The sequence below is a fragment of the Petaurus breviceps genome, unplaced genomic scaffold (assembly GCF_028583685.1).
Source record: "Petaurus breviceps papuanus isolate PSGF00001 unplaced genomic scaffold, PetGlider_PUasm1.0 80, whole genome shotgun sequence".
In the NCBI taxonomy this organism is placed as follows: domain Eukaryota; kingdom Metazoa; phylum Chordata; class Mammalia; order Diprotodontia; family Petauridae; genus Petaurus; species Petaurus breviceps.
In genome coordinates, this window is record NW_027186540.1 from 10,014,656 (window position 1) to 10,022,790 (window position 8,135).

The following is an 8,135-nucleotide window of genomic DNA, read 5'->3' on the forward strand; positions in this document are numbered from 1 at the left end:
TAACATTCATGTAAATGATCTTCATGACAGTAAGATAGTCTTTGATGCATGAAGATGACATTAATGACCCTTTATTGGTCATACTTGGGAGGTGAGTTGTTTTTTCAACAATGGTGACAATTTTCCATGCATCTGTCTATGTTCTCTTACATAGTTTCATTTATAATCTAGAGTCAACTGGCTCCAGGTAGTGGTGGTATCAGGGAAAATTCTGAGAAAACAACAAAAAAACAAATAATAACAATACCAAAACAACAACAATGAAGATGACAACTGAAACAACTCTGAAGTGTTTTGTTTACCCTCAATGCTGTCTTCCTTTTTTGTATTCTTATCTCGATAATTCTCCCTTAGGTAACCAGTATGTTGTGATTTTTCAATGCCTTCTAAAATACCAAATAGAGAGGTAAATGACTGAGGAGAATTAATTTCTAAGGGAATTTTCATTGAAAAGGGTAGAATAATTTAAGTAAATGGAATGAAGTTCAAATTACTATATTCCAGGCATCAATGGTCCAAATGTGTGGAATGGTTTGGAGGGCAAAGGGGACCTTCTTGGAACTACATACAGTTGATTAGTATGTCCTCCCCTATTTGCAATCTCTTGTCATGGATTATTCTGAACTAAATTGGCCCACAGCAACATCTATCCTATTATTTTGGCCTCATAGAATCACCAAATGAGCTGCATACACAAGAAATAATAATCATAGCTCTTTAGCTGCAATTGTATTCTTTTTGCTCTGTAGTTTATGATTGTTTTTAACATCCATTGTGGAAATACCTCAAACATAAAGTTACTAGCTGTCAGTTGTTGACCCAAATAAAAGGAAAGTTGAATTCAATTCAAGGCAACAAAATACAGAAGGCAAAGTCAGTTGTAGTTTTGTATTTGGAATACAATAATTGATTTGTACTTCAAACCTTTGAAGGTGAGATGAGTAAGGAAAATTTTGGCAAAAGAAAAACAAGGACTTTTGTTAAGTTCCCAACTTTAACAGGGAACAAAAAAGGCAGGTGTTCCCAGCAAGACAAAAAAGACATAATCAGTTCCAAACAAACTGACGCATATGACATTTGATATTATAAAAATATGTTTCTGAAAAATCTCAGCAGGAAAAATATAGATCCAATTAATAAAACCCTTAGGGAGTGGGATGGTTCAGTGGTTGTGTCATGAGGTCAAAGGTTCCATTTGAATACAAATTGGAAAAAAAGCAAAATTATGAGATTTTTATCCACAGTCCTAAAAGGACAAAAGTTAACTGCTGCAATCACCACTGTGGCAGTAAAATAAATGAAAAAGTCACAATTGAGAACAACTCTAGCTAAAAGAATTAATCTTCCTACAAATTTTCATTGGATCAGGGTAAAAATTTTATTGATAAATTGAAAGATTATTTTGCCAAGCTGTTCTGGGCTCCATTTCCTTAAATATTCCCCAAGCCATTTAAGTTATAAAACTGATCACTCACATAGTAATATTACACTGAGTAAAAACTAATAGCACAGCATGGCACATACATAGTTGAGGAAAAGTTGGAGAAAGGCCTTGAGTTGGCTTTCAGAGACAGGCCTCAAAATGTTATTAGTTAAGTTGATTGAGAGGGAGAAGAAATAAGGGTACTTGCTTATGTATATCCATAGCAACAATAAAGTTAAGCATAATAAAAACTATTTTGATAACAGTAATAAGGGTTGTTTCTTACCATTATCATATATGTACATAGCTATACAAGGTAAGAATGGACAATCTAACTAGAACAGGCATTGGGATCCTTAATATGTGTGTGTGCATGCATACATTAACTTTATCTGACTTTATAGGAACTTTAAGAACAAAAAAAATGATGAAATTATTAAGCATACTTTGCTTCTCTTAGGTGTAGTATCCATTAAGTTCAAAGGGTTATGGCCCTTATTTTCTTTTTTTCAACACGGTAGACAGATTGTCCAAAATAGATTCCCTAACCCCCATATCCTAAACACCCCTTTCCTGTTCCTCTCATTGGAGTGCCATGCTATTTGAAATTCATCAAATTTTCTTAGAACCAGAGAGGCAATGGGAGGACATTTGGATATTTGGATTAGTTTAACTATAATTTCTGACATACTAGATTTGTGACTCTGGACAAATCATAGGTTCATAGATTTGGAACTGGAAGGAAACTTAGATGCCATCCCGTTCAACCTCATCATTTTACAGATCAGGAAATGGAAGTTCAGAGAAGCAATGTGACCTGACCTGACCTGACCATGATCATAAAGTAGTGACAGAGGTCAGATTTAAGACAAGAGAAGTCAAATTTGAAGTCAGCCTGTTAATGACACCAGGCCACTATGAAGACTACCAGTTATATAGATAAGTTGCTGATTTGCATTATGGGAGAGTTTCCTATATGGATTAAATCATTGTTTTTGCCAGCCCTATCAATTCCACTTGCCACCTACCCCTAGCCAAACACATACAGCACATACACACATACATTGTTCTGAGAACTAGTGGTTTCCAGAAAAGTAGGAAGGGTGAAAGCTATTTGGACTAAGTTGTGTAAATACTGTGATTAGAGAATTGGAAAGTCTGAAAAAAGAGAATATAAGTTTAAAATGGACCATCACTTTATTAGGTCAGAAAATGACAAGAAAGCCTGAAGAGAGAGAATTGTCTTCTATAAATAAGCATTCCTGATTCCTTACTATTGATTATTCTGATCCCTAAAATCCCTTCAATTTCTCAAGTACTATGACTCTATAATGCATTTTTAACCTTAGCATATATCATTTGAAGGACTGATGTCACCCACATCCTGGAACAAATATAAAATTAATACAGTTAGTCTACTTATATTTATTGTAGCAGGGAGATAAAACACACAAGCATATATCTAAATATAGAATATATGTGAAGGTCAGGTAAGTCGCCCCCTACAATGTGAGATTGCCATGTGTTACGAAGCAGAAAAATCCCTTGAGATAAATCATTTTGTGGTCTATTTCATTCGATTCCTTTATCGGAATGAATTTAGCACATGTGGACAAATAGAGGGAGACCTAAGGCAAACCAGCAAACTCAGCTGTCTGTCATGCAATGTCTATGATGTCCATTGTTTAGGTCAATTTCTTAGATGCTTGGTGATGGCAGTGCTGATGCTATCAATGCCCTAATGATTAGGGGTCCCTTTCAAGCTTTTGTCTTATTTTGTTATTGAAGCTTAGGAGTTTTTGAAACAGCAGAGAAAAGCAAAATATATTGACATTTTAATTATTCTCACAACATGGCATAAAATAATAAAAGCCAAGAAGCTCAGAACTCAAGAAACCTAGCCTGAACTAACATCCTTGTTTTTCTTAAAAAGCTGAAAAGGTTCTTAAAACTTTTAAATTCCTGGATTCTTTTAGAGGTTTTTGGTTTAAATCTTTAACATTGGTTCAGCTTAACTTTCTGTATCTAATTACTTTTTTTTTTACAATGCATTTTCTCAAACCTAATATAAAACACATTTTATAAGAAACAGACTGCTTCATAAAGCAACTTGGCCAAACGGACTGAAAACAGGACTATATGTACCTGGCCTTAAGTTTCCTGTGTATCCTTTGAGAGTCCCTTAACCTCTCAGTTTTCCTCATCTTCAAACGGGATGTAAAAAGGGTTCATTGATACCGTAGGAATCTTGCAGCAATAGACCAATGAATTAGAACAAAGTGTTCAGGAAATGATAAAACTAACTCATAAAATTCAAAGGTGTGCAAAGTACTTTGCAGATTTTATCTCATTTGATTTTTTATTTCATCGATATTTGACTTCATTTGATATTCTCTTAAGTGAGCACACATTCAATATATCCAATTAAAATGTTGTAGTTTTTCTAATATAAATCTGATATTTACCTGTATTCTTTAAATCAAGTAGTCGTGATGGGCTCGGAGGCCGTGCAGCGCTGGCTCTGTGCCCGTTTCCGGGATCCCTGTCAGCCGCTCCCTCCAGGCCTCCATCTTCCTCCCGCCGCCGCCGCCGGAGCTTATTCGCGTCGACTGACCAGAGTCTGCGAATCCTCCGCTCCCGGGCTCGTGTGCACCCTTACCATCCCAGCTTTTTCCCTTTTGAAAACACTAAGAATAATGTCCTTACATCAATTTTTACTGGAGCCAATCCCCTGCCATGCCTGGAACAGAGACCGTACTCAGATTGCCCTTAGCCCTAATAATCATGAAGTCCACATTTACAAGAAGAATGGGTGAAAGCCCATGAACTGAAGGTACGCAATGGACACATCACAGGTATTGACTGGGCTCCCAAAGCGATCGAATTGTAACTTGTGGTGCAGACTGTAATGCCTATGTCTGGAGTCAGAAAGTTGGCATCTGGAAACCAACCCTGGTGATCCTGAGGATTAACCGTGCAGCCACCTTTGTGAAATGGTCTCCTTTGGAGAATAAATTTGCTGTAGGTAGTGGAGCTCGACTAATTTCTGTGTGCTACTTTGAGTCTGAAAATGACTGGTGGGTGAGCAAACACATAAAAAAACCAATTCGTTCTACTGTCCTGAGTTTGAACTGCATCCCGACAATGTTTTGCTGGCTTCTGGATCTTGTGATTTCAAATGCAGTTTTTTTTGTTTTTGTTTTTGTTTTTTTTCTGCCTACATTAAAGAAGTTGATGAAAAGCCAGCCAGTACTCCATGGGGGACCAAGATGCCTTTTAGTCAACTGATGTCAGAGTTTGGTGGTACCAAAAGTGGTGGTTGGGTACATGGAGTTAGTTTCTCTGCCAGTGGAAACCGCCTTGCTTGGGTCAGCCACGATAGTACTGTATCAGTTGCCGATGCCTCCAAAAACATGATGGTTTCACAGCTGAAAACAGAGTTCCCCCCACTCCTGAGTGTGTCTTTTTCCCCTGAGAATAGCGTGGCTGCTGGCCATGACTGCTGCCCAATGCTGTTCAATTATGATGATCGTGGCTCCTTGACCTTCGTCTCCAAATGAGACATTCCATAACAGAGCATCCAGCGCAACATTTCTGCCATGGAAGCTTCCACAACATGGACAAGAGTGCCACGACTGAGGATCGCCAACACTGCTGTAGACACGCTAAACCAAAACAGTATCACCCAAGTGTCTATTTATGACGTGGACAGACAAAACTGCCGCAAATTTTGTACCACTGGCATTGATGGAGCAATGACAATTTGGGATTTCAAGATTTTAGAGTCTTCGATCCAGGGGCTACGAATCATGTGGAGCTGTATTTCCTTTCTCTAGCATGACAGACACTTGCCAGAATGGAGCTCCATAATTTGCATGAACACAGGAAAGACCCTACCACAAGTGAAAACTGAGAAAATATCCCTTGCAGATGTTTTGTTTTTGTTTTTTTGAACATAATTGGTGAATGTATTAGTTTAAAAAAATCAACAGTGATGTCTTTTTGATTGGCTATTTCATTCCATTCTTGACCAAAGCTGCTTTTTAAGTAGTTTATTGTGGGAAGTTGTCACACTAAATTAAAGGGGGATTTTATATAAATTGTCTGCTAGAAAAATACAAAAAAATAAATCGAGTAGTCAATGAATAAAATATTGAATCTTAAGAATAAATTATTTCTGTCTGTCTCATATACCCTTACATAAATACATACACACATTCATATGAAATTAAACTGTGCTAACAATACAATGTTAAAATATATGATCAAAGTAAAAAAAAATCCTTGATTAAATAAATATTTAGTTTTGAGAATAGGAGCTTAGAGAGTATGTTAATTATTCTTTCCTGCTGTGAACATATCAGTATTTGGTTTTTGTAGAGTAATGGAATCACAGATCCTCAGAGAGTAAAAAGATCTCAGGAGCCATATGTTCTAAAATGTACTGAATTCTAAAATACCCAACCTTTGCTTAACGACCTCAAGGGAAAGGGAAACCACAACTTCCTAAGAAAGCTCTTTCTTTCTTTGTTTTGTTTCGTTTCCTTTGCTTTTTAGAGGGGGGAAGACAGGGCAATTGGGGTTAAGTGACTTGCCCGAGGTCACACAGCTGTAAGTATTAAGTGCCTGAGGTCAAATTTGATCTCAGATTCTCCTGACTCTAGGGCTTGTGCTGTATTCGCTGTGCCACCTAGCCACCCCAGAAAGCTCATTTCATTTTTCAATAGCTCTATGTTTAGGAAGGTTTTCATTGAATCGAATCTATTTTTTTTCCTCTTCAAATACTTTCCATTGCTTCTAGTTTTACCCTCTGAAAATACAGCAGGTCAAGTCTACTTGTCATTTCTTAGCATGCTGATATCCAGAGCTCTCCATCATATCCCAGAATACTCCTGAGCCTAAAAGATCACTCCAGTCCAATAATTCATACCTCAGAAGTAACCACTGTGACCCCCTCCATCAAATAAGTAAAATAAGTAAAAAATGTTTGTTGACTGAGTTACTGACTCTCTCCTCCATAATCCTGAAGCTCTAATTCCTTCTTTTCTTTTCTTCTTTATGTTAAATATCTTTCAATCTTTCTTTTCATTCTTATATAACATGAGTTCAATATTATCCATCATCACTGTTGCCCTCCTTTGGTGTTTCTTCATTGGGTTTGTTCACAGACAAGTGGAGTGAGGTATAGGGGCATATTATAAAAGGAACTTTATAAGTTGGACTAGATGACCCTAGAGGTTAATCATCAAATAAAAATTTCTTAAAAAGCCTTTATTAAGGTCTTATTATTTGCTAAGTGTGGCTAGGCACTGAATATACAAAGACAAAAAAGAAAAAGACCCTACCCCCAAGGATCTTATGTTCTATAAGAGAAGACAACATTTGCATGTATAAGTGCAATTAAATGAATGTGGGCCTGTTTCTTCGTGTATGCTCTGATTTACTCTTCCTGAGGGGTAATAGAGAACTTGTGCAATATCCTCTTCCTTCTGGCAATCCAACACGTGGAATTTAGAAACTGTTTCAGCCATGATGACAAAAGAACAATGCTATCTGATGGTGACTATTTTCCTTGGTGGCTGAGAACCCAGAAGGGTTTATGAGTCAGTAGATGCTTAACAGAAACTTAGTGTATATGACAAAGGTTTGAATGGATCATATCTATCTCTCTATTTCTTTCCTGGTTACTTCTGTATCAGCAATGTCATATTCACAATGCCTATAGAGATTACAAATATGCTGATATAATTATCCATTAGAAAATACGTCATGTTTGCCATATGAGGAAATAAACTAGAAAATTTATTAAGATACCAAAAGACTGAGTCCCAAAACCAGAAAGTGAAAGCCATCAGAGTAGTTATGACATTGGCACAGGTAGATAAAGTAGAAAGCACCCACATTTTCAAGCCTTTAAAACAGAACAGGCTACCTCAGGCAAAGGTCCTCCTCTCCCCACGCACAGCAACCACCCAGCGTCCTGGAAGCGCACTCCCAGCAGCTCCGGCCCCTGGCAGTCCTCAGCAGGAGTCCTTAGCAGAAAGTCCTTAGCAGTTCTAACTCAAAAAAAGGGCTTCGCGCTGCCACTGCCTCTGCTGCTGCCGCCGTCACCACCACCGCCAGCCACCGAAGGAACGCTAGCTTGGCTTCCGCTTCCTCTTGCTCCGCCCCTTCCTGCTACGTCAGCAAGTCCAACGGGGCATGGAAGATCTTTAAATCCCATAACCCTTACATTCGGCCCCAAGATCTTTCATGTCCCTTACTTGACAAAAATACAGTAGGAATAACTGGTGTCAACAAAATTTCACAACAATATAACAAGAATAGCACACAATAAACACAGAAAACCATATTTTAGGGTGGCGCTTGAGCACAAGCTCCCCATCATTCCCCCCACCCCGAACAAATGGGGCCCCAAAATCTTGTGGTAAGGGGTGAAGATCTCTTCTTCTATGGCTACTTGCTGCTGAAATCGGATGTAGAGCTGTCCCTGTCCTAAGGGGTCCCATTTGAGAGGTCAGTTCTTAATATGCTTGATGCCAGGTCCAAGGGTGACACATCACAGTTGCAGACAGGGGGTGACATCCAGCTTAAGCTATCAGGCATCTACAGATGGAGGGTACCAAGCCTGTGGAAACAAATCTAACAAACAAGATGAACAAACAAAAAATCAAGAAAAAGCAAAGAGACAATAACCAGACTATCGTAGCCT

At 38.1% G+C, this 8,135-nt stretch overlaps 1 pseudogene; it reads left to right on the forward strand.

Annotated features, from left to right (window-relative positions):
* The first annotated feature begins 4,087 nt into the window (after positions 1 to 4,087).
* Positions 4,088 to 5,323, forward strand: LOC138175940 (actin-related protein 2/3 complex subunit 1A pseudogene; annotated as a pseudogene).
* The last annotated feature ends 2,812 nt before the right edge of the window (positions 5,324 to 8,135 follow it).